The 27,645-nt window shown below is 40.1% G+C and overlaps 1 protein-coding gene and 2 long non-coding RNA genes across 4 annotated transcripts in view; 1 reads left to right on the top strand and 2 right to left on the bottom strand.

Annotated features, from left to right (window-relative positions):
* Nucleotides 1–27,645, top strand: part of TMEM200A (transmembrane protein 200A) — a 62,520-nt gene that overhangs the window by 13,245 nt on the left and 21,630 nt on the right. The window lies entirely within an intron of this gene.
* On the bottom strand, nt 844–14,923 carry LOC140706493 (uncharacterized). The gene is made up of 3 exons (XR_012086116.2): nt 10,527–14,923; nt 9,367–9,700; nt 844–4,715 (listed from the first exon to the last, which is right to left on the bottom strand). It is a non-coding gene; the product is annotated as an uncharacterized LOC140706493 (long non-coding RNA).
* Nucleotides 17,830–26,128, bottom strand: LOC144585972 (uncharacterized). The gene is made up of 2 exons (XR_013540627.1): nt 19,752–26,128; nt 17,830–17,992 (listed from the first exon to the last, which is right to left on the bottom strand). It is a non-coding gene; the product is annotated as an uncharacterized LOC144585972 (long non-coding RNA).

Genomic DNA, 27,645 nt, shown 5'->3' with positions numbered 1-27,645 from the left:
CTTTTCTCTACATAGATTATTTTTACTTTCTATTTTTAAAATACTCACTGGGGCAAAATTTAAAAACCTGCCCACAGCAATGTGGCTAAAATGCATGACATCACGTCAGGTCCATAAATCACAGTTACTCAGGGTTAAAGAGGAGTTAATTAGATGCCAAAACACCATTCAGTAAGGTACTGTTGAATCTGGAGCACAGTCCTGAAACATCAGCTTCAGTTGTTTGCCCCAGGGAATGTAACAAAGCTGAGTCAACTGGATATATATCTCTTGCTGAGATAACTTTGTGCTGGTCAGGATTTAATACAGAAAGAGTATTTTATAGTTTAATAAAGATCTGTGTTTTTCAGCACTATTGCTATATTGGCCCTAATCAGAGGCACTGTCTTGATACCACAGGAAAGATCAAGTTCTTGACTTCTGCTCTTGTTATGTGAGGAAATGTCGCCTTCCTAGTTTTCTGCAAATCTATAAATAGTGGTGCATTTTTTTAAAGTATAGACTAGATGATGCCTGATTTTTGTGCTGGGCTCACTGGAACTGCAAAGAGAGGCCTGTCAAGCATCTGTCATACTATCTGGCTGCAGAGCCAGAAATTGGGAGTTTGATTCCCCATTGTGCCTCCTTGAGAGGGGTTGGATTCCATGATCCATAGGGTCCATTCTAGCTTTGCGGTTCTAAAATGATGATGATGACACCACAGTATACATTGGCTTAATGAGTCACAAGTACCATTATCTGGTTCCACAGTGGCATATTGTTCAAGTAAATAGAAGCTATAGGTCCCAATTTATTTTAGACAGTTTTCAAGAAGTAAATAGTTGGTTGGTGCAGTTCAGTACATTTGTATGCACATAAAGAAAGGAAGAAAAGGGAGAAAAGAGGGAGAAATACAAAGAAAATAGGAGGGCAGACAAGTCATAGAACAAAGAGAATAGTGAAAAGGCTTTGAGGTCAGTATTTATTTAAAACATTCAATTTAAAAACTTTAAAATTTCAGTTTAAACCACTTTGGTCCATGACATGACCCCTTTAAAAATATCCTTATGACTCATCCATGCCTGTAATCTGCAAAAATGGCAAAAGTGTGAGTGCAGTTGGTTGGAAGCAAGCTCCTTTGAAGTTTGTTGGATGTGTTTCCAGGAATATGTGGGGAGCATAGCATTGAACAGTTATTACTTTTTTTGTAACCCAATAAAGCTGTAGGTTTCATTATTTAAACAAACACAAATGTGTGTTTGTTTGAGATGTGCTTAACTAATGAAGAAAAGGAGTCCGCTTCATGGATTTTCCCCAGCATGGTGTCACTTTGTGAATAGTAGTGGGTATAAGAGGGTATCCTGTAAACCATATGTACTGTTGCTATTGATGTTGTCAACATTCAGGCTGCCCTTTGCTTTGTAAAGCTTGGCATCATTTTTCCTGCTGGCAAAGTTGGCATTTTCGTTGTATGGTATACTGTGTATATACTTACAATGACAATAAATTATATTATTATTATATTGTGCAGCAGTCTCACGCCACTTCCGTTTTTTTTTAATCATATGTACAAAAGCACAATATCCCACATTCATAAACCGGAGGTTTTGTTTTAAGAATTGAATATTCTACAGAAGACAGAAGGGCATTTCTTAAAGTTAGACGGTGAATAGTGAAATATCAGATGGGTTCAAGAAAGAAAAGCTGGGGTTGCAGAAGAACAGCAAGAGCAAGCCAGAGCCAAGAAGATGGAGACTTAGTTATGTGTAAATGTTCCTGAATCAGCAGGACTTAAGTGAGCTTCATCTTAGACTGAATTGTGCCTAAGGTTCAATATTCTGACTGCTGATACATAAACTTATCTAACTTGACATAAATAAGTGATCGTTCTCCCAGCTTGTCTTGTTCAATAGAACAATATTTTGGATGATACAGATTTACTCAGCATTTTGTGAACCTTCCTTATACAAGTATATCACTTCTCCATGTATGAGTGGTTAATATTGCTGAACATCTACATTTGTCTGGGTGAAAGGAATGTATGGCATTCAAATAAGGAAAACATGTTGTGCTGAATGTCAAGGTGATCCGGATTAGAGAGGCCCACATTAACTACTGAGTTACACTAACCTGATTTTCTTGGTTCCAGTAAAAACTCTGTGTCAAATGTACTGCTGGCTGGGGGAAATCTCCCTGCCTGGTACTGTCCTGACACCATAGTCCACCCTGTCTAAGCAGTGTTTTCACTGAGTTACCAAAACTCCACGAGGTTAAGCGCTTTGATCATTAGATCAACTCTGCAAGGCAGGAATGTCCAAAATGCCCACAAAACACACAATCTCCTGGTAGATGGTCGAAGCAAGCCTAGTTTTATTATGACCACCCTCTTAATCCAAAAGAACCAATCACCTGTAAAAATTATATTTTTTAGAAGATGGTGAAAAATCAATACTTACATTCTGGTATAGCTTCAACATAATTCCACAGCATATACAGAGTGCAAATCATATAGCAAAGCAGCAGATGAATATAGCAATCTCTTAAGTGATAACTAGGCTAAACAAGTAACTTCTCTCCCCACTTTTATACCCAAAATCCAGTTTCCTAACCATTCCAGAAGATCTGCTAGTCTGGCATTGAGTTTGCCTGAGCTGTCCCAAAGAAGATAGTAACTTCTTCCCTCATTTCAGCTGAAACCATTCCTGTTAATTAACTCAGTATCATGGAGTGAGTTCAGTTTGGCCTTGAGGTAAAGTGCATGTATTTGCTGCTTTCCAATTGCTGTGAGCATTCTTCCTCCCTCTCATCAACACAAAGCCTGATTTTCTAGAAGAGCAACAGAGATCACTATCCCTCATTTCCCCTAATACATTATCTTGATACTGAAGAGCTTATTATGTAGTTGGCACTTTTCAAACATCAATAGAAGACATGTTTGGCTGTTCTCTGTGGTCATTAACAGTCTTCCTTTCCTCTTTCAGAATATTGTAAACACATATGTTTAAATGATCTGCAAAGTTGGTAACTTGTCATATTGATAACAGAATTCAGTTTGTGTATGGAGCATTTTCAAACATATAGTGGGGCCGGAATAATAATAATAGGTAGTTTTTCTTACAGAACATACTAATTGATTGGAATGTCCAAGTGAATATTTAATTACATTTTAATCAGAACTCTTTAAAAGGGTGTTGGAACTATTGACATTGTTTAAATAGCCTATTTATGTTTCTCCGCAGCACATTTGAAGCCTTTCATATAATAAATACTTCATAGAGTTCATTACTCAAGATAAAATATTAAATCCTTAAAATAATTTTACATTAATTTTTAATTTTATCCATGAAGTTAAGTTAAACAACAGTCAGCAAAAACCTGACTGGGACTGGGTTCATACAGGCATGCACAAAAGCAAACCTAGCTAGCAGTCTCACATAAGAAAAATTGAGAGGGAGTGGTTGCTGGTCTTCTGAGCTGAGCTTAGTCATGCAAAGTGGAGTTTTCTTCCCACTGAAATTAAGTGGGAGAAAAATTAGCTATACCATCTCAAGCTGTTATCACAGGAAGCCCAGCCCAGGCCTTCTCATGGGATGGAGGGTCTTTCGATTCAATAGACCAAAATTGCTTCCATCCTGGCCCCAAAACATTCAATTTCAGGACCTGTCTCCAGTGGCCAGTTAGTTGTGATGGAGCTGTCCATAGAGCTGTTAGAGGTCTTTGGGAAACATTCCATTTGGTTTCTCTTGGAGGTGGTTGGTTGAGCTAAATTTTAGAAGTAATCTTTGGGATATATGGAATTGCAAAACCAAAAAAAAAAACACCCCATATTCTATAGCAGTAGTTCCCAACCTTGAGTAACCCAGGTGTTCTGGGACTGCAGCTCCAAGAAACCCCAGCCAGCAGGGATAGTGGTGAAGGCGTCTGGGACCTGCAGTCCAAGAATACCCTGGCTAGACAAAGTTGGGATCCACTGTTCTATATCATTCTCTAGAATCTATCCATACATGGGGCCTTCTCACAATGATTGTTCAGAGTATCTGGTACTCAGAGGTATACTGCCTCTACACATGGAAGCTTCATTTAAGAGGTTTTCATGTAATTCTTCCTACTGGTCAATGTAAAGCCATTTTGCTATGACAGTTTATTTTGATTAGTAAATTAATGCTCATAAGAAATGCCTGTCCATAAAAATTCAGATAACCAAGCACTTCTATGATACATTGCATTATAACTCCCATCCCATCTCCCAATGGATTGTGTATAGTGGTTAGATGTCAAGAAAGTGCTAAGGGAAGCTTTCCATTGTAACATGTTCATCATAATGTTTGCAACAAGCAATGAATAGAATCAACCACTTGAGAGAATGTGTGAGCATTTTCGTGTATTTTACAAAGGTTGCAGCAATAACACTAACACAGTAACAATAAGGAACAGCACAAGTTACTTTTGCAGATGGGATAATGATATTGATCATAAGTAGTGTGTAACAATGGGTTCCTTTTACAAATTAATATGCTGGGCTCTGAATAATTACTTAATTACATGTTGTCATGTCAATTCTGACTTGTGGTAACCCTTTCCAGAATTTTTAAGGTAGAGAGTCTTCAGAAGTGGTTTACCTTTTTCTGCCTTTTCTGCCAGGAACTGTACAACTTGCTGAAGGCTACACAGGCTGGCTCTTCTCCCAGGACGCACAGCGGAAAGTTGAACTCATGAGCTATCCATCCACATAGTGTCTATCAGCAAAATAAACAGAAAAAACAGGCAAGAATAAGAATTCGTGCTTATATTTTTCTGCAAAGCTACTTTGAATTTTAATGCAGGCATAATTTTTTCCTCCCACTATTCTTCCAGATACATGGCTTGAATTTTTTGGGTCCTGATCTTGCTAAGATTTTGGTGCTGTTTGGGCTTTCTACATAAGGTTAAACACGTGAGGAGGGGAAGTCAAATGGCCATCCCTTGGCATTGTTGCTTTGCTCAATAAAAAGTAGTACACTGTATCTGCAGGGGAAGCTTTCCTCTTGCTCTGAAAGCTGTCCATGTGAGTCAGAGTTCTGTCCTGGTTCATGTGGAGAAGCTCCACACATAAAGGAAGCTCTCCTCTTCAGATCTGTCACTTTTCACCTATCGCAAGAACTGAGGGTGCTTGTGTGCTCCCTCTCTCATGCATTTACTTATCCTTTGTGTAGAATGCTTGAATCAGGTTACATTGTTATGCAGTGCACTTCTCCACAATAAGTTGAAGAAATACAGCTGTCTAAAGATGTCTATAGAGTTCAAGCACAGAAGCCAGTTTATTCAGGAAAGCACTAAACTCAGCCATGTGCCGGAATCTCTGTCCCATAATGGAGAAAGGAATCAGGAATTGGGTTATTTCACACATTATACTATTTCCCCCAGGATACTCTGAAAACAAGGTTGGGTGAAAGCTAGCACTGTTTGCAACATTTTTGTTATAATAAAGCAAACTAATAAAGCAAACATCATTATTCCTAACATGTCACAAAGAGGTGCTACATTTCCAGTCCTCAGGGTTCTTCATCAATTTGGGAACTACATTGTCAGTCATGATACTACCTCAAACATCGCAGCTATTACTATGTGTTAATCTGTTTGTGTGGAGAATTTCATAAAATGGGTTGGGCAAATTTTCTTAACATCACTGAAAATGTTTAAGTCCATTTAGTAAGTCCATGGACCACATGGTAAACTGCATCACAAATCTATTGTACTCACATCATGATAATAGCCGCTACATGAAATTATAGACTAAATAGTAGACATGAGTCCAGATCCCTGCTTGGCCATGGAAACTCTCTGGAGGTGGGGTGGATCTGATAAATATCCTGAAATATCTCACTGACCTTGAAAGCTCACTGACCTTGACAGCGTATAAAACAAACAAATGTAGTATTATTATACTATTAGTTTTCCTTCCACATTGAGGCCATGAGTATGTGAAAAGGGAAGAAAGTGCTTGCAGTGTTAAATTGCTGGGATGCTGCCTGGTGTTATAGTGAAAGTGGTTAGTGCTAATGGCAGAAGGCTGGATGTTTGTCTATTACTATGTTTGTGCCTTTAGCAGAACACTCAGGAATAGCAGTTATTCACCTGCCCTTGAAAATCTTCTGGAATATTTTCTCTGCAGGAATGCAAGCCAGATGTTCCACCAAGCATAGCGGGGGGGGGGGGGAAGGGAGAGGACATGAATAGGTTGTTTATTTAAGCTAGTCCTTACTATCCCGCCGGGTAGGTAGGGCTCGTCAGCCATGGAAGGCAGCCCATCTAGGAGAAGGAAAACTCCGATTTCAAACCTCCACTGCCTTGTGGCTATATCCACTCATGGAAAAGGCTTCAGGAGTTAACCTCGAGGCAAAATCCAGAGCTGGAGTCCCGAAGGCAGCATGTGTCGTTCTGCCAACTCCTGCGACATTGCTGGAACCAGTTGTATTGGCTCTTGCCTTTCCATTGGACCATTACAGCAATGTGGAGAGGGGGGATCTGCTGCTTGGGTAACAGCCTATCCTCCATATTACCTTACCCGGGCTTCATGCTCTGGAGAGGACACTCCTCGATTCAGAGCATGTTACCATAGTCTCTCGAGACTGAAGGATGCCTATATATTACTGTCCCATCCTTCGTTCACTTTAAAGATCCCCCTTGGGCAGAGACGACAGATGTCCTGTCCCATGTCCACACTGTAGGAAGAAAAACCGTGCCAGAAGGAAGAAACAGAAAAACAAGACGTGGAGGTAGTATAAGTTACAAATGGAAGATGTTTCAGAACTGATAATATTCAAAAATTATCAGTTGGACACATTGAAACAGGAGGGGAAAATGGCACATTTTGGTAACAATTGCCACCATTAAACTGCATATAAAAGCACAAAGCTGCATTCAGAAAATTCCTTAGCAGAACATATCTCTCTTCCTGGCAGAAGGTTAACAATAGTTATTGAAACACTTAAGGCAGGAGACGTTTAAGAATAGTTTTGAGAAGGCAGGACAGCATATGCTTTGATTGTATTCCTGCATTGAGCAGGGAATTTGACTTGATGGCTTTGTAGTCCCCTTCCAAGTTCACTTTCCTATGATTCTATGACTAACCCGGCAGGAGGGACAAATCCTCAATTTTCACGAGAGGTGCCCCTGCTCAGTCCATAAATTAGCTTTGATGGGTGGGGTGATGTTAGCTACCCTTGGATATGATGTTAAATCGTAAGTGTTAACTATAGTATAATAATAACAACTGTAGTATAATAGCTCTGACTTGTTTCAGACAAATCGTCATTTGCTTCAAGCAAATTGCCATTAACCACAGTTTGCTTCGGGCACAGTTGACATTAACCACAGTTTGCTGATTCAGAAAAAGATGACAGACCCACAGTTACACAAAAGTTGAAGTGAATACTTTTGAACTCCTCCTCATGTAAGTGCAGCTGGTTGGTCAGATGGGGAGTATGTGAGCTGAAGTGTTGTTGCAGCTTGCTCCGGCTCTTTTGTGTCATGCTAAGTAATGTTGTGTAGCAATGACAAACCTCGACAGCATCTTAAAAAGCAGAGACATCACCTTGCGAACAAAAGTACGCATAGTCAAAGCTATGGTTTTTCCTGTAGTGATGTATGGAAGTGAGAGCTGGACCGTAAAGAAAGCAGACCGCTGAAGAATTGATGCTTTTGAATTGTGGTGCTGGAGGAGGCTCTTGAGAGTCCCCTGGACTGCAAGGAGAACAAACCTACCCATTCTAAAGGAAGTCAACCCTGAGTGCTCACTGGAAGGACAGATCCTGAAGCTGAGGCTCCAATACTTTGGCCATCTCATGAGAAGAGAAGACTCCCTGGAAAAGACCCTGATGTTGGGAAAGTGTGAAGGAAAGAGGAGAAGGGGACGACAGAGGGTGAGATGGATGGACAGTGTCATCGAAGCGACCAACATGAAATTGACCCAACTCTGGGAGGCAGTGGAAGATAGGAGGGCCTGGCGTGCTCTGGTCCATGGGGTCACGAAGAGTCGGACACGATTAAACGCCTAAACAACAACAACAAATAATGTTGTAGTGAACATGGCTGTTGTATGCCTGGTGTTCTAAACAGCTTCTGACAAAACCCCTCACTGAAGATTCCTTGTTAATTTAGTTGGGCTGCTGCTTCTGAGCATGCACCTGTAAAGTCAGAGGCAGTGGGACCAGGTAAGCCCTCCTCCAGCATGAACCTAAAAAATGAACTGTGAACCACTAGTTTTCAGGTTTGTGCCCATTTCTAGTCACAAAATATGAAAACATGTTCTTTTATGCTCTAAATCCTGGATAAAGATCAGGAGGTGTAATACCATGACAGAAATAACATTATTTGTAGCTGAGTTCTTTACCCTCTGTCAGGATGCTTTATTGAGGGGACCTATAAAGAAGCACTTAACAGTAGGCTCAGGCTCTGTAGCACCAGCTGAAAATGCTCACCAATGTTTTAAGTGAATTTCTCGTTAGCTCATGGCAAAAATTTAAAAACAGTCTGTTCTGAATGAATCAAAGCTGTAATAATTAAGATTAATGCATTTTCCAGCTATCTGAATGTACTGTCTCGTTTAGGATGAACAACAAGAGTTTAGAACAAGTCATGCCCACTGTAATGCCCATCAGATGTTTTAGACAACTACCAGAATTCTTGAGCATTGTCCATACCAGCTGAGGCTTAGCAGCCACTGAAGTTCAAAACATCTGATAGGGGAAGACTATTTGGGACCATGCGCATGGCATGTGCTAGATAGTGGATTTCTTCATTCCACAGGAAATTAGGCTACGTGGTCTTTGAGGTCCATATCTGTGAGATACAAAGTTGCTAGGTGTTGAGTTCTCAAGAAGCACTTGCCTGATAAATGTGTGCTGGTTTCGCTCTGGCAGACACTCTGGAAAAAAATGGGCTATTTTTCCAGAGTGACTAAAAGTTCCCTTTGTGTTTCTCTTCAGCACAGACCAGAATGTGCCACAAGCAGAGAGAGCAAATTCATTTCAGAAGGTATCTGCAGAGCATCTGAAGAGAGATGTCAATTTTTAAAGCTTGCTGCTGTGGCTTTGCCTTGTGCAAATAAACCTAACCTACCATACGTTTTAAACTCAGAGAAGTTGCCTACACAGTGAAAATAAATTTTAAGAAATGATATTTTTAATGTAGCAAAGGCACATAATTGGAGCACTTCTCTCTTTTTTAAGAAGGCTAATTAAATGGGGATACTTAACAAAACTGGCAGCTGGTGTCTCCAACATGAGACCCAGATACACATTTCGCTCACCTTACTGAAGCACACTCCCAGCAGACCCTTCTTATGTTCCCCCTGCAGTATGTTAAATGCTTATTTAAGAATATATTTGTAACAGAACACACAAATACCTTGTCTGTAGGATGGCTCCTCCATTGGGCAGAGTGAGGCAGTTGTTTCAGGTAGCAGATTTTAGATGTAATCCAAGACCAGCAAAATTGTTTAGTTACTTAATTTATTATGTTTGTCTGGCCTGCACACCTTGGCTTTGTGGGGTTGGGATGGAGACAGAGGGCAAGAATTGCTATTTCGGCTCAGGTAGCAAACCGTTTTGTTCCTTTTCTGCACCTCTGATCCTTGCATGCTATAACTGAGTCACAACAGGAATGACTCGTATTTAGACCACCTGTGTATTGGAATATGCTTCATGTTGCTGCCAGTTGGTTATGCTTCCGTGTGTTTTTCCTGGAAGAAAAGAAAATGGAAAAAAGTGTTTATTATCCTTCTTGAGTGTTAAGTTGAGAGCAGAACCTATAGAGGCAAGGGTCCTGAGTAAGTGCTCCACCCCAGTGCTCATAGGAGAAGAGGAAGCATGTCAACCTATATTTATAGGTTTTCCTACCCACTGCACAGCAGCAGTCCATGTGGAAGCCAATAGCCGTACCAATCCACCATGACCTCAATGCAGGCTGATATGAGATCCTGGGCAATGGTCTTGTTTTGCAGCAATGCCATAAGCACACCATGTTCTGAGTTACCCCGTCTCTCCCTTCCTGGCCCTCTCAATTTTCCTGTTACTATGTATCCTAAATCAGTTTTGTAAACAAATTGAGGCAGCCTTAGAAAGTACTAGTTCACACACTGTTACATCACATAAATCAGACACCTGCATTCTCTCCTGCATTCAAAGGATACTGATGCGACCCTTGGCTGCAGAGGTGGGCTTACATTTTTGCAGCTCATTCAGTGGTCGCCACTAGAAATCTCCATCATCATCCAAGAGTCCACATAAGTGCAGGTGAACAGCTTGAATGATAAGTGACTCATTCTGAAATTGCAACTTACATGCAATTAATAAAGGGATCTTTCAGCTTTTTCATCTGGCCAAAACTTTATTTTCATTTAACTAGCCTTGTGTTAAGGCAGGTGCAGTAAAACAAAGGGCTAATTAGCCATCACTTCACTTTAAGTTTCCCTATGACAGCCGGGCAAGGAAAAAGTTATCAGAAAAATTCAGCCACTCCTTTCAAAACCAGAAATCATATATATAGAAGACAGACAAGTAACTTACTTTGGCATTAGTTTCTTCTTGTACTTTGTCTTGATCTCAGGGATGTCATTGATGAGGGGTGTGGGGAGGAAAAATGATGGACCTCTTTGCAAAAGAAAGCAAACATGTCTTGTGTTAAAAGTCCTAGGTCAATAATTTGTGAGAGTTTAATCAGCCTTGAACTGAACATGTCTACAAAGCAAATTGGCTAATATGCTGTTGCACCCTTGGGCTGATGGAAGAAGCCTGTGAGCTGATCTCTGGCGAGGCAGTGTCTTCCCTCATCACACAGCTTCCACACATCTGTGGCAGGAACCTCTTTCTTCCTCTTCCAGCCTCCACAGCACTTGACATTCTGTTCTGGATAGTTTCACATCAGACACTGAGTGCATGTTTTTCAAAGAGAGATACATGCCATATTCCAGATTTTCTTCCTCAGTCAAGGCCAAATGAGATCCTTTTAATTTGTTGTTTGTTTGGATTTCTTTCTTTTTTGTTTTCTTTAAACAACGGTTAAAACAAATATAGTCAACTATTGTCAAATACAGTGGTGCCGTGACTTACAACCACAATCCATTCCAGAAGATGGACGTAACTTGAAATGGTCATAAATCGAAGCACCATTTTCCATAGGAATGCACTGAAATGCAATTAATCCATTCTGGTCGAAGAAAAAAAAAACACCCCAAAAAAATCACTGCAAGACTGATTGGAAATGCAATTAATCCCTTCCGGCCGAAGGGGGGAGGAGAAAAGAAAAGCAATCAAGCGTGCAAGATCCATTGGAAATGCACAGGAAACAAACGGAGCAGATCGGAAATGCACAGAGAACAAAGGGGGCAGTTTGGAAATGCAAAGAAAACAAAGGAAAAAGCAAGGGAAGCATGCAGAACCCATCAGAAGTGGGGAAAAATCTCCCCAAAAGCAAACAACCCCCCCAAGACCCATCAGAAATGGGGGGAACCAAAAAAACCAAACAACCTCCCCAAGACCCATTGGAAATGGGAAAAAAACCCAAAAAGCAACCAAATCCCCCAAGATCCATCGGAAATGGGGGGAAACAAAAAAAAAACAAACTCCTCAAGACCCATCACAGCACAGAAACATAACCCCCCAGCCCAAAACCACGCTGCAAAAACACCCAGAACAGTTTTTTTTAAAATAGAAAACAGCACCTTACCTTACTAGGCATCCTGAAGCCTCCCTACAAACACACACATATGCTCACTCAGAAGGAGAAATTCAGCAGTTCCAAGCCTCCTCCGATGCACACTCTCTAACTGCTGGGGTGAAAAAGCTATGAAGAAGCAGCCTCGTCACCACCTACAGTTAGAAATTTGAATTTCCTGCCTTTTTCCCCCTGCCTTTTTCTGTTCGTAAGTGGAAGCTCTGGTCGCAAGTAGAAGCAAAATTTTGCAGCCAGATCTGGTCATAACTCAAAATGGTCGTAAGTAGGGACGTTCATAAGTCGAGGCACCACTGTATGTTGAACTCTTGATTCCTTTGAGCCTCAATCAGCATCATATTTAGTTAGGGAAAATGGAAGTTATTGTTCAGATGTTGGTGGGGCACAGGTTGCTCACCCAAAAGCTAGGGCAGTGTTTCCCAATCTGGGGGTCATGACCCCCAAGGGGATTGCAGCATTTATTTATTTTTCTTTGGAGGGGGCTCATAGATCACCTTATATGTGTTGCAGCCCTTGTCAAATAATTTTTCTTGACTTTCAGAGCTGGATATTAAAGTTAGTGTGTTTGTGAATGTATGAGAAACAGGCCCTTTGTGGGAGAAAGAATCTGGGGCTTTTTTTTTTTACAAAAAAAAAGGAATGCCAGTATAAAGATATAATTGCTGCCACTTCCACAAGAAAAGGATTTTAACTGTGGTGTGTCACTTCTGGAAAGCCTAAAGAAGGGGAGGAAAAGGAAACAGAAGTGAGGGGAAACCACACAACAAAAAACCTCAGAAGGAGACACAAAAACGAGTAGCCTGTCTTTGATGCAGCAGGTGCAAGAAAAGCTTTGCGCAGATTTCCGAGGGGGATCCTCTCACCCTCTGACCCAGTTTTGAAGTCCTTTACTTTTCTTCTCCCCACCTTCTTCTCCCCCCCCCAGCCTGTTCCCTCCCCAGTTTTGAAATGGTGGCAGCGGAGTTGGCGGCAGGACGAGTAGGAGGGCAAGGACAGCCTATTTATGCAAATGTGGGCAGAGGGTCTCAGGTTATTTGGCTATTATAAAAGGGAATCACAACTTCAAAAAGGTTGGGATCCACTGGGCTAGGATAATACTGGACAATTGGCCTCAAATCATGAACATCACCTGGCATCTTGAGGGCGGTTTCTATTCACTAGTGGTAAGGAAACGACATTTTAATGACAAGTATGTGGTACGGAGAGAAAATAACACCTTTGAGCCCTAATTTGTGAACTTCCTTAGTGAGTTGGCTGGCAACTAATAAGAACAGAATATTGAATTTGGTGGACTATTGATTTGATCCAGCAGTTAACTGCACATAGGAGTGTTACTTGGAAAAGATATCCAGAAATGATCTGTTCAACTCTGTGATACAGTGATTATTCAACAACGGAGCTACTCCTCTGTCTTACGTACAGTAAAACCTTTTTTAACTTTTCATATGGGTTCCCCTCCAAAGTATTTCCTTTCCAAAAATTAATTTTTCTCTAAAATTATTTTCTATCCCAATCCAGTCTTTTAAATAAGTGTTTTCCCTTTCATGAACATCATCACACAGTTAATTTCACCTTCCAAAATAATTAGCTTCCCCAGATTTTTCATGCTCTTTCCTGGTCTGTTACCTCTCCCTCAATAGGAGAAAAAAGAAAGAAATCTTTATTTTTCCTCAGTCATGCCAGCTTGCCCATCTCTGTTGGCTCCTAGCTCTGATTCCAGATTAAAGGGAAAGAAGATTAAAGCAGTGACATGTTAAAAAAAATTAATAAAGAAGGGTAGCTGCTTGTCAACTAGGAGTTGCTGACCCATACTGGGTCAGCCTGCTTGCATTTGTGTGTGTGTGTGGAGTGTGCTATTTAAAATAGACTCTTCTTTAATTGTTGATTCAGGTACAGGACATACACTGATTTTATCTTTATTTTTGCTTTTTAGCAAAATCACTGTTTAGTGATTTGGCCATGTGTATCAGGACAAAATGTGGCTTACTGAATTCTGAAGGACTGAGACTAGTGGTTGTTTACTTGCTTGTTTGTGAGCAAACAGTTAATAAGCATGGACAATTGTAGCACTATGATGGACAGAATGTGTCCTGTGCAGAATGGAAAGTCCAGTAAAAACACTCATGATTAGTTTTGGTGGCTGGTTGTTATGCATCTCCTTCAGAGCAAAACTTGCCTGTCCATGTCCAGAAGATTGCCTACAGCGAAACAGATGCTGTCTAGTTTAATAAAAGTTTGTGTAAGATTGGCATTCAAAAGAAGAAAAAGACAGAGGCCCCGATTTAGAAAGTCATGGGTACCAGAGTGTGCTGTTGCTTGTTGTTGAGGTCTGAGTTCCACCAACTCTGATGATCTGTTTTGCATAATTTTAGACAAGGTGCTCCTTCGCGTGTTAAGCAACTCAGGTATGATTTTCCTGTTAATTCACATGTCTTTGAGGAAATCCTATTGTGGGAGGTGAAACATCCCCTTAACATCTGGTTTTGAAGAAGTGCTCCTTCAAGTGGTCAACAACCCATTTGTCTTAGCATGTGATTTACTGCTGAGGCCCATGTCTCTGAGGAAACTGTGAGAGGGAAAGCAGAGTTAATTCTAGGAAATATGCATTCTCTTCAACATCTAGTCCAATCCAAACTTTGTGACTCTGTGCAAGTTATTTATGGAGGATGTGTCAGAAATATTGCCAAGAACTCTCAAAATATGTTGCGTGATAATCCAGTCTCTAGCTCTTTTTTCACATGCATTACTTTCCTTAAAAGGTTAAGGAAACAGTTTAATTTTTCTGGCTTGTAGCTGATATTTTCATAAGGCAGAAGGGCCCATTACTGATACTAACAGAATTCTTGATACCCACAGGAGTGCTTTGAAGTGTCAAAATCCTTTCCAGTCTGTTTGGGTGATGTGGGGAAATCCCATCATATCCAGTAGTACAGGATTTCTTTTGCAAGTGTGCCAGTAGTATCAAACCTTTGCAGAGAAACCCAGCATGTTACTTACATATCCTTTATATGACACTACCCATCAACTCTTGGGAAGCTTCTCTTGGTACAAACACAGTAGCCTGAGTTGTGGGAGCACAATACAATAGCAGGAGCCTACATCACTGGTTACTTCTTACCATCAAGACTTGTTCAAAGTGTTACTGATGATGCAGAACTTCTTAAGTATGTCTGAGAGAATCTATGCCTCTGTATTTCTATATGGACTCTAAAGTCAGTCGCAAATTCGTTGTTAAAACACTGGATCTGCACTAAATCAGGCATATGAGCACGTAGCTGAGCAACTTAATGGCTTCCCCTTGGGCTTTAGAATTTTCTCTAAAGTGAAATTTGGATTTAAATGAAAACCTCTCCCAGAAAAGCACTTACAATGCATTTATTCCATGCAACATTGATAGACAACCATAGGAAGGAAAAGGATACTGTTATTTATGTTTGAGATGGTTTCAGTGTTGCAATATTTAATTCCAATTATATGTATAAAAATGAATTCGAAAGGCAGTTTGGATGAGTAGTGCTTCAGGATTTGGAACTAAAGTGAATAGACCAAGAGAAATTGCTGTGTGCCTTCACTCTGCCTGCCCCCATGCAGAAGAAAGAGAGCAGAATTAATCCATAGCTTAAGGACCAGTGTTAACATTTCCTGAGAATATGAAAGCAATTGTTCTTTGTCAATTGCTGGGGTGGAAAGGGGGAGGGAGAAGATGCTCTACAGTTATTATTAATGTCTTATCAGTTATTAAAATCTTTACAATAGTGAGTCCTGTATCACAGAGCATTTAGTTCCTTATTTGGTTTGCTGTTCTTTCGTCAGTGAGAACAGATGTTCAGACAAAACTGATGTGGCCCATAAAGGGGGGGGAGTTGATGGCAAATGGTTTGCAGATGTGCTCAATTTGAATTCATCCTTGAATGCTATCACTCTAGTAAGAATAAATGCAATTTAGAGATTGGGTTGGGGAATCTAGGCTTCTGTGTTTGTGTTTCTCCCTCTCATGCCCCACTGATTACCTGTCTTGAACATTTAGAAGGTACTGAAACTAATAAATGAGTTATGATGCCTTAATTACTAACATAAACAGATCTGATTTATACATGGCAAACATTTACCTTTGCCCAATGGAAAATATATATCAATCGGCTGAAAGTTCAAAAGCATAAAATGTTCCATAACAGTTGAGTAAGGGGCTGTAATTGTGACACACTGACAATTAAAATATTTGTCAAGTTCTCCAAGTTGTGTTTTTTTAAAAAAACAGGCTGCTGCATAAAGTGTGACTCTGTCTTGCGAACATAATGGAAGGTGGTATATGTTGAGCTTTATATGACAGCTTTAAAGTGCATTTCCTTGTACGGTAGAACTATTCATATATATTAATTGTTCTGAATTTTTATTGTATTTTAAATGTTGTAAGCCGCCCAGAGATCTTTGGGTAGTGTGGGCGGCATATAAATTAAATAAATAAATAAATAGAGACACCTAAATTTTGCTCACCTGGAGAAAGGCCTAGCTTGAAGGCTTCATGGCCTAGCTCTAGGCTAACTTTCTATTAAAACAGAAAGCTGCCCCAGATGAGTTAAATTTAGGTGACTGTAGGTGTGAGTTTGTCAAGAGCCCAAAAGTTTTCAAATGTCACATCCCAACTGCGCACAAGGTGTATATTGGCACATTTACTTAAATGTGGACTGGAGGCATAATATGTGAAAAAATAAAAAGTGACTGCACCATAGCAAGTGCTTCTGGAAACAAAATGTGTAGAAGACCCAAGCAGATCAGCCAGCCTCAGTGCTTCAGAGCAGATCTAATATGGTCACTAGGTAGGACTGGTTATAATGATCAATCTCAGGGAAAATGAGCCACATAGACCACAGTGAGTGCTTCAAGATGCATCAAAATGTTCTTTGTGTATGCTGTTTTCATTAAATTACTTAGTGTAATCAGACACTATTTACAGTGAGAATACAACTTCTTGATATGGTCTTCTTTCATTTGGATTACCTTGCTTAACTAAAATATTAGACAAGGTATTCTGGTCTTCACTTCATCTAAACAACTGCTTTTGACTATGTGTGCAATTTGTGAGGCCCAGTAACAGCATTGCTGGAGAGGCAGGAACAGAAAAAATTCTTTCTAATGACTCGATTTGATTTAGGTTAACTCAATTATATTCAGTGGAAGATGGGATGTAACACAGATCTGCTCTGTAGTTTTAAATCCTTTCATGAAAAATAACACAAAGCGGCTGCGGCTGTTTCTTCCTGTTTTTCTTTTTGTTTTCATCCTCTTGTGTACTTCCTCCACCCTCATTGCACTTGAAGCAATGGAGAAATGAAAGGGAAGTAAAGAGCAAAAAGAGGAGATCCAATGACTTGATTTTCCTTCTTTGTAGGTTTTCCTTTGGAAATATTGGATGGCATGTTGATACTGAAATTGCCACATGACTGAAATTCAGGAAATCACTGGAAATAAACAGTGATGTACAGTATATGCAGAAGTAGGGATAAGAATAAAAGGGGCAAGTTTGGATTTACACAAAAATACAACAAACTAATTTCTGAATCTGGGGAATGTGCTTGGCGACTTTATACTGTACATGCCTAAGCAAATGTAACATCATCCTCGCCACTCTTATTTAAACAAGAAAGTTACTTCTGAATGGCCAGTTGTTTATCAGAAGAGTGACAGGATGTGTGTGTGTCTCTCTGTGTGTGCGCGTGCACACGATTAGTCCCTTTTCTGTTTGAAACTCCATGGGGCTTTGGGGAAAATGTGACTGGGAACAGGGACACAGATGACTAGGACAGAATTAAGCATTTCTCTTACTATTTGTCCAGTGGCAATCTCTCTCTCTCTCTCTCTCTCTCTCTCTCTCTCTCTCTCTCTCTCTCACACACACACACACACACACACACACACACACACACACACACACACACACACGAGTGAGAGGGCGCAAGAGAGTGAGTAGCTTTTCCTGTTTTAATAGAGTTGTTGGTAGTTTTAACATGTATCTGCTGTGCATCTAATCTGACCCATGCTACTTATTCTGAGAGGTGTTTGGCAGTATCCCTTCACAAGTACAAAGCCGGGATTTGTATCCATGCTTGTCTGAATAAAAAATATTGCCTCAGAATTTACTTACTGTATTTATTTATTTATATATGAGTAAGAAATCAGTCAGGCACAAAGTCTGCTACTCTTTGAGGAAATCTTCTTTTCACTTTCTCTAATTTTGGAATGTTTAAGATTAATCTCTGATCTGAGGCTTCACGGGTTCATGGTGGTGTCTGAATCTTTCTTCCTAGGACAGGAAAGGCACTTGACTTGGGTTCTTATCCCTTCAATGCTGGAGCCACATAAATAGTTGCATAACGATTAGCCATAAAAAATGAATTGCTAATCCTTGTACCATTTATGTTTGTTGGAGGAAAAGTTACCGACCACTAAGTTAAAGGGAGTTTACTTCCAAGGATGTGGCCTATCTTCATTTTAAAGCATGATTTACAGTTAGGGATCTAATTCCTCTGGTTGCCTGCTTTGAACCCAGTGATACAATACAGTCCGATTCATGGGCTTGTTCACTGACTTTGAGCACATTGCTGTTTCTCACTCAGCCTTGGTTAAGTAAACAATAGTGACCTACCTCACTAAGATTCTTCACATAGTATTTGTATATAACGAGGAATGATAATTTAAGAATCATGTGATCTGTATGATTTTGTTAATCCAAGCAGGAGCAGATTCATGGCCTAATACTGTCATCAGTTTGGGCAATATTTTGAACATTTCTCCTTCCCATCCTCAATGGGTCCTAAATAATCCTTTTCATTGTTGAATACAAATGAGGGTCTTGTGGGAGGACAGGGGGAAGTCTTTAATTACCAAAAATTGCAGTTACCAGTAAAAACATCCCATTGGCAGGAATCTGCACTAATGAAAGATTTCCTCCTTCTTTCCTGAAGTCCCATCTCACCAATGAAAGAGATTACTCAAGATACAAAAGATGCCATGGAAACTCATTGTGGTGGGTGGGGTGTAACTGGCAAAATCACTTCTTAAGCACTTCACTTACCTTGAAAGTGCTATTAGGGTGGCTTTAAGTCAATACTGACTTGACAGCACAGCAACAACAATATCCAGCAGCATTTTATGTTTGAAGCTCTTGCCAGTTTGAAAAATGATGCTGTTTAGGTCACAGGGCTACAACTCCCATAATCACCCAGCCACCATGGCTAGTTAAAACAGTGGTTCTTAACCTTTTTGAAAGAAACGCCCCCTTGAGCCATTGAGGAAGGTATCATCGCCCCCCCTTCCCGTGGTGATGATATCTTTCTTTCTTTCTTTCTTTCTTTCTTTCTTTCTTTCTTTCTTTCTTTCTTTCTTTCTTTCTTTCTTTCTTTATTTATTTATTTATTTATTTATTTATTTATTTATTTATTTATTTATTTATTTATTTATTTAAGACACTTAAATCCAATGACCCCTGAAAACAAAATTAAATTCCAAGAAAATGAAATGCCCCCCCAAAAAGTAACATTTAATGATTTAGTGGCAACTGACTTTTAAGACGCAAAAAGAAATATAAAAAGGGCATAAAAACAAATGCAGGAACTAAAAATTTCAAGACAAAAAGTCTGAAACTAAATTAAAATGGGAGGAAAATATATATTCATGCACACTGTAAAAAGGCTGCAGCCATCTTCACAGGTTTGGCTTGCTCCAGCGCCCCCCTACCGCCCCCCTTCTGCTCCAGTGCCCCCACACCGCCCCTTTTCGTTCTACCGCCCCCCTGAAAAATGAAATCGCCCCCTGGGGGGCATTATCACCCACGTTAAGAACCACTGAGTTAAAACATAATCTCCCAGTTATTTAATTTGAGAGTTCAGTAGTATCTGTGCCAAAATTCACATTTCTGGATCTTATTGGCCCAATGTACACATATCCACATACAAAACATGTTTTTGTGGGTGTTTTTTTTTTTTTTTTTTTTTTTTTTGCTATACTTGAAGATTTATTTAAAACCATTTCCCAGAAATCAAAGATTCACAGTTGGCATCTACCTCAGCTTTATTCTTTGATCTGTCTTTCTTGCAGTTCCTCTTTTTCTGGAAAGAGCCAGCTCAGCTCCCAGAAGTCTGTGAAAGATAATAAAAATAACTTGCATTTTTCTTGTGCTTATATTCTCCTCTTTTATGTTTTTGTGAGACCAGCTTCAACTATTTACAAACAGGCTTTCCCCCCAAACTGTAACATTTCCCAAAACTTCCCCAAAACTATAACAGTCACTAGGAAAGTGCTTGGACATCTACACACATAGACTAAATACTTTCAAAGGTAGCAGCAGGCTCATTTCTCCCAAAACAATTAGTAGTTACTGAAATAGTAACCACTTATTTTGCTCTATAATATTTGTATAGGGACTAGAGGCTTGCCTCCTGCCCACCCTGTTAAAGCTGTGAATTTGGGTTGGCTAATGGTGCAGCTGGGCATTGGGAAGCATAGCTAGAATCTAGATAAAATCTGGACAATTTGCCAACCCTATAGTGTACTCAAATGTAAGTTCTACTGAGTTCAGTGGGTCTTAGTCCTCAATAACCAATATACTGTAGAATTTCACTTTCCGTTTTAGACAAACCCATTCTTCCAGATAATCCAGCAGAATTTTTTTAGATCTCTAAGGTATCTTTTTGCAAACCCAGCCAGCTTAGTTTTTAGAATTAAGAGATGGACAGAACTTCGAAAAAGACATTGAAGTATGTAGATCCATTTTACAACAAGATTAATTAATAGTTTTGCTGCTGGATGATTTATGTGGTGCAGATAATTAGAGGAATCTGTGTTCATGATCACTCAATCGGTTAATGAGTTTAAAGTTTCTGGGTGGGGTGGGGGATCAAATTTATTTGTATGCTCTTCTTGTTTGTTACTTGAGCAGACCCAAGGTATGGAGCGGAGGAGAAAGCTGAGAGAAGAGAAGGAGAGAGTAAAGAGACAGAGAGAGGAGAGAGAGGCTGGAGTGGAGGGTGAATGAAATAAGGAGGAAGGGATACAGGGAGGACCCTGGAAGACCCCCATACCTGAAGGATGTCCCCTGTGGGGTGATGGACGAGATGACGAGACTGTGCCCCTGCTGGAAGATGAAGTGGGACAGTGAATCTGAACTTCTTGACAGACTGGCTGGGTCCGTGGTACTCTAGTGAAAGAAACCCGTCCCTGGAGGAAGAATGGAAGCCCCTTCCCGACCCGTTGTCTGAAGAAGAAAGACTTTGGAACCATTTAGTTGACACTGGTTATTTGTTAAATACCCCAATAAATATCTCTCCTGTTTCAAAACAACAGAAGTCACCTGATTTCTTTGAACAAAGGAAGGAGCCTTAAGTCGAACCCTCACAGTGAGCTATATGGAAGCAATAGCAAAGTAAAATAGAAGGGTCATGCAGGTTGAAATGCTCTGTAGATTGGCAGGGATTCAGGAATGGCAAGTTTTAGACAGAAAACAGTTGGTAGTTCTGAAATTTGCTGAATACAGGTTCTTTCTTGAGCTGCAACTTGTATTGAGTGTAAGAGGCATTTCACAGTACATTACATGAGAAAAACAAAAGGAACAGCAGCCACAGTATTTGTTATTCTTTTGTTTGTATTTTCCTCCTAATGAATCTTCTTGTTTTGTAGTTACTGATTTTGCAAAATTTCCTGTTTAAAATGTTTCTTCTTTCTCCTCTAAATAGCTATCAGAACAACAAACAGAATGTAGGTAGAATTCTGAAAATTGTATATCTCTCCCCCTCTGTTCCCTTTGGGTGGCTGAGATTTCCACTATATGTTACACTAGCAGCAATGGAAGCTTTAGATTTATCATAAAACGCAATCTAGAATCTGTTTCTCTCTAGTAACTCCATGTTTCATCTTGTTCTGATTGTTTACTGGAACTCTGCTTCCTTGGTCTCTCACTGGAAATTCATTTTCTGTTTACTGCAACCGTGCTTCCCCTTCTTATTTGGAGATTAAAAGGAAGCAGAAGGTGCAGCACTTCATGTTGATGGGAGCACTATTCATTTTTCCACATAAATGGGTTGTTTTGCTGTGCAACTGAAATGGTGCACTTTTGGTCACGGACTTGAGCCAACAGCTACACTCATTGAGAAGTCATATGGCAGTGGGATACTATAATTTACGGGTTCTTGTCATGGCCCTAGTCTCAAGCTCAGAGTCACGTCAGGAAGAATGACCAAATCTAGGGTTTGCTGTAACTGAAAATAGTAGGATAATGGAGTTGGAAGGGGCCTATAAGGCTATCAAATCTAACTCTCCTCTTCAATGCAAGAATCCAAATCCAAGTTATATCTGATAGATAGCTGTCTAATTTTCTCTTGAATCTCTCCAGTGTTGTAGCACTCACCACCTTCCAAAGTAATTGGTTCCACTTTTGTCTTCTCTGACATTTAGGAATAATAACAATTAAAATAAAGAGCATGGCACTCAGGACTAAGCCTTGTGGTATCTCACTTGTTACCTCGTCCTAGTTTGAGAAAGAGCCATTGATAATTTTCGTAAGCCGCCCCGAGTAGACGTTGTCTAGAGGGGCGGGGTAAAAAAAATTGAATAAATAAATAAGAAGTCTCTTGAATATAGTTCTGTAATCAACTTTGTATCCACCTAATAGCATATGGCCATCTGTTGTCATTTTCCCATTCCCATTGAGTAGCTGATCCACTATTTCTGTTCTCCTGTCTTTTGCTACGCGAGTACCTGAACAATGTTTTCTTGTTGTTTTTAGCTGCTCTTGCTAAAGTCAGCTCATTCTCAGCTTTTGCCTTCCTAATGCTATCTCTGCAATTCTTTGCTGCTTCTTTTGTGGCCTGGCCTTCCTTCCACTTCCTATATATGTCCTTTTTTGTTTTCAGGGCTTCTTTGAGCATTTCATGGAGCCACATTGTGTTTTGTTTTGTTGTTCTGCTGCCTTCCATCTTTTTTTATCTTGTTAAGAGTTGTTTGTAACTGTGCATTTAGAAGAAACTCCTTTTTAAGAAACTCCCACCCATCTTGGACTCCTTTTCCTGTTAGGATCTCCTGCCATTTGCCTTTACTTATCATTGTCCTGAGTTTATTAAAACTTGCTCTCCTAAAACCTAGTGTATATGTGCAACTACACTGTATTTATATTTCCTTTGAAATAAAAAACTGAAGTAGAACATGTTCACTTTCCCCCAGAGTTCTCCTTACTGCCATTTCTTCCACCAAGTCATCTCTGTTGGTTAGAATTAAGGCAAAGATTGCTAATCTTCTAGTTTCTTCCTCCACTTCTTGTAGGACAAAATGACCAGTCACACAAGCCAGGAATTTATTGGAAGGGCCATATTTGACAGAAGTTGTTTTCCAATGGATATCAGGATAATTGAAGTACAGTTATCCCATTACTACTACGCCATGTCTCTCTCAAATACTTGCAATTTGTTTTCAAAAAAGCTTTCATTCTCATATTCTCCTTGGTTAGGTGGTTGGCAGGAGACTCCAACTACCATGTTCCTTTTTCACCAAAAATATTAATTCAGATGTTCTCAATGGGATAACCAAGCACATGCTCCTGTATTTCTGTGCAGGAATATGTATTCTTGACATATACTGGAACTTCACCTCCTTTTCTATTCTTTTGTGAACAATTATTATCTTTCAGTGGCTGTATTCCAATCATGGGAGTCATCCTATCAATATTCAGTTATCTTTATCAAGTCATATTTACCCACCTGAAATAAGATTTCCAGTTTTTCTTGTTTGTTTCCCATTCTCCTGGCATTTGTATATAGACAATGGAGGTTGTGTGATTTGTGACCTGCTTTTAAGTTTTTATGAAGATTATTGTTGAGCCGCATTTGAGCTGCTTGGTCTAGTCCTCTCATTATATATGAGTCTTTATTCATCTTTACCTCTGAGGTTGCATCTCTCTTCCCTTTCCAATTCAGTTTAAAGCCCTCCTGATAAAGTTCTTCATGTTGTGGCCAAACACATTTGTCCCAGTCCTTGTGAGGTACATCACTTGCCAGCAGTCCATCTTCCAGGAAAAATAGCCCATGGACCCAAAATCAGAATCCTTCTTTCTGTTCCTCTTTTGAGTACTGGTACCGAGTACTGGATGGGAATGCTTGTTACTCAAGTGAGTAGACTAGGTCCTTTACATTGAGGCCCCGGCTAGATGCACAGCTTGAAAAATTTACTTTTTTGGACAATAATTCTCAGAATTCCCAACCACCACGAGCAATAACGTTTCTAAGACCTGGCCAAGAGTCTGTCAAACATGAGCCTTGTAAGCGCATTCTTCCAAGCCTGGTTTACCTGAGGAGTCAGGTACCTCTGCTCCACCATATCTGCCCAGTAGCAAAGGCAACACACCAGGTAGGAGGCTGCTGAAAGGAGAGAAGGCATTTCTTTCAGTCTAGAATTGGCCCTCTAAGGCTTCACCTTAATCCTGAGCCACATGGCCTTTTCCTAATTCTTTTTGGAGTAGTTATTAAAATTATAGAATTTCTAGTCCCAAAATGTAGTGGTGACTACCAGCTTCAGTAGCTTTTGAAAGGAAATAGGTAGACAAATTCATGGAGGATCTGGCTGTTGTTGGCAGTAATTTGTGCTGATCTTGATAGTTACACGTTACTTGCAGAGTCTGAGGCAATATAATTCTTAATGCCAGTTCCAGTGGAATGCAAGCAACAGTGTGCTATAGCTTTCACATTATTCCTTTCCATAGACATCTTATTCTAGGAACAAAATGCTAGATTTGGCCCTTGGTGTGACATAGCACAGGTCTTCCTAGATTCCTATAATCTGAGCAAATGTACATCACATTTCCTAATACAGGGAGGGATTCAGAAACCTCTGGAGGTGAAACTTGAGAGAATTTACATTCTTCACAAAATTCCCTTTCAAATTTAGAGGGGAAAAGCCAGCTCTGTTTTCAGGACCAGACAGACTACATTTTCCTTTAATAGTTTAATGCTTCTAAGGTTTATAGTTAAAGAGACATTCTTTGTTACTTGTGTCATATAAAGAATGATTCTCTAGGTTTGCTTAAATAATACATTTTTAAAATGCAAAAGGTTCCACCTCCCCACCCAATATATTAACCTCTGCAATCATAGGAAAGAAAGAATCTGACTCAGATGAGTCCTGCTGCCTCTCTCATTCATTCATTCTCTTGCTTTCTCTCTCATTGTGTATAGAGAGAGTTTGCCCAGTTTGTTCACCCTGGAAGAAATCCATCAGGAATCACCAATGGGTGGAGTCAGAACAAAAAAGGTAGCATTTGCAGGATATCTTATGTATTCAGTTCCTGTACTAGACTGCCTCTCCTCCTCTTTGTGACTAAGTCTATGTAAAATTAGGCCAGGGGAAGCCTGTGGGCAGCTGTTTCCCAATCCGTGGATTATAGGTTTCAACAAAGTTAATTGCAGTTGAGGTTTGGGGTGGGGGGATTGTAAAGGAATTTTTCTAATCAGGCCTTCTTTGTATCTGCATGTCATAAGAGCCCTGCTAGATCAGGCCAAGGGCCCATCTAGTCCAGGTTCCTGTATCTCACAGTGGCCCCACCAAATGCCTCTCAGAGACAACTAGATACCTGTCTCCTGATACCCCTCCCCTGCATCTGGCATTCTGAAGCACCTTCCTTTGAAGCCTGGAGATTATACGTCCCCATCATGGTTTGTAACCGGCAATGGACTTTTCTTCCAGAAATCAGTTCAATCTGCTTTTAAAGGCATCTAGGCCAGATGCTATCACCACATTCTGTGGCCAGGAGTTCCACAGACTAATAACACGCTGGATAAAGAAATGTTTTCTTTTGTCTGTTCTCACTCTCCCAACATTAAATTTGAGTGGATGTCTCCTGGTTCTGGAATTGTGTGAGAGGGAGAAGAGCTTCCCTCTATCCACTTTATCCATCTACTACATAATTTTATACATCTCAATAATGTCCCCCTTCAGGCGCCTTTTCTCTAGATTAAAGAGCCCCAAACACTGTAGCCTTTCCTCTTAAGGGAGTTGCCCAAGCCCAGTCATCATTTTAGTCGCTCTCTTCTGCACCTTTTCCAATTCCACTTTTCAAAGAATTGTAAAAGGTTTGTGAGGCAAGACTTACCCTTACAGAAGCCATGCTGATTTTCCCTTAGCAAGGCTTGTTCTTTTACTGATTGTCCACAATCATTAAAAGAAATTAAACACTTGGTGTTAGATGTGCCTTGCTAGACTTTATGTGACTTGGAAACATCAGCTGAGAAGCTGAAGTCAAGCTAAGGTATATTTTTCCCTTGCTAATAAACCATAAACCTATTAATTGTTGTCTCATACGTGACAAATGCATAACTGTGTACTTGAATATGTCTGTTAATGAACAAGAGGCAATATTGTGGTGTTTTTTTTGTCCGGGATTGACCTGTAGCTACCCACATAAACTCACCAGAATATTACAAATGTTTCTCCCTAGGGATGCAGAGAGAAATCTTTCAGATGTCATTTGAGGATGTTTATTCCCTCCCCTAATCTCTTCTTTCTCTTCCTTGAGTCCCTCACCAGCACACAGCAGCAGGCAGCAAAGATAATCCAGGAAAGGGAAGAGGAGCAGGAAATGTCCCAAAATCCAGGAGAAAAAGAACAGAAAGGATCCACAGACATAGAGCACAGTCCAGATGGAGGGGAACACAGAGATAAGCAGCACACAGATCCCACCTCCAGGGCAATTTGACAGGCAAGAGTTGAAGGAAAGGAAAATGAAAGTGAAACATGAAAGATTCCAAAGCTTTTGTAATCCTCCTTTTTCTTAAAACAAAACATTCAGATTTCAGAGGCTGTCTTTAAGGATTAAACAAAAGAAGGTGTGAACAAAGTAAGAGCTTCTTTCATGTGTAACCCCCAACCCCTGTCAGTTGATCCCGAAAATCCTTCCCTATTTCTACCTTCCTAACTCCCAGTGGGACTGTGGGCTCCTATAAATGAAATTTCATCAGCTGAAGAGGCTTATTTTATTGTCTGTAGCTTCTTTTCCTTCTTGCCTCCCAAGAAATCATGCACACTACAAGGGCTTAAATCAAACATTTCCCCCTTTTGTGCTCCTCCAGCTTAATTGTGTAATATATGGCCCAATGAAGTGATGGTAGCTCAAGACCTCGCACTCTTTTCTGTGGTCTTTTTGGCTGCTTTAATAAAGATACAATCCCACTATGGATACCCCTACTCTTGTTGGCTAGAAGAACCTTTTGAAACCAATTCATTAATAGCTGCAACAACAAATAGCAGTCAGCTGTCTTTGTGAGATAATGAGTTTACCTTGGTAACATAGGTTACATCAGGTTATGTGTCCTTTGGGAGCTGCGAAGATCAATTCTGGATTGAAAGGATAGGCCACAAGACCTGTAATTAACAATTTGGGAGAGAAAGCTCAGTCAGTGCTCTGCTTCTTACATGCATGCATGTTTTAGAACTATAGGGCATTCTCTGGCTACAATCTTGGGATGCCTTTTCTTCCACATTCTCTGAGATCAAGGTTTTCAAGTCTCCATAAATTGGTGCATTGGATTGCCCTGTAACAGGGATGAGCAAAATGCATGGATGCAGACCCCAAGAGTGTTTTTGTGTCTCTCAGTCATTCCTGGACCCCCACTGTGATCTCCAGGGAGCCTCAGCACCTCTATGTCCTGCTATATTTCATAAAAAGAATTTAAAAACACACAAAACAACCCTGTACACTAAAGACTATGAGGAGGCTTTTTCCATTCTAACTGTCCCCCCCCCCCAATTTTTTAGAAGTTAAACCATTTAAAATAAATAAATAATGGAATATGCTAAATTGTCTCATTTGCTATTCCCTTTCCCTTTTATCCCCTCCTACATGGAAGTACAGCTGTTTGGCTGCTCACAGGTCTGATAAGTGGTCCTCAGTTGCATGAGGTCACCTGCTCCAACCCTAAT

Source organism: Pogona vitticeps, chromosome 1 (genome assembly GCF_051106095.1).
Source record: "Pogona vitticeps strain Pit_001003342236 chromosome 1, PviZW2.1, whole genome shotgun sequence".
Taxonomy (NCBI): domain Eukaryota; kingdom Metazoa; phylum Chordata; class Lepidosauria; order Squamata; family Agamidae; genus Pogona; species Pogona vitticeps.
The sequence above is the reverse complement of the archived record's forward strand: the minus strand, read 5'-3'. Positions and strand labels throughout refer to the sequence as shown.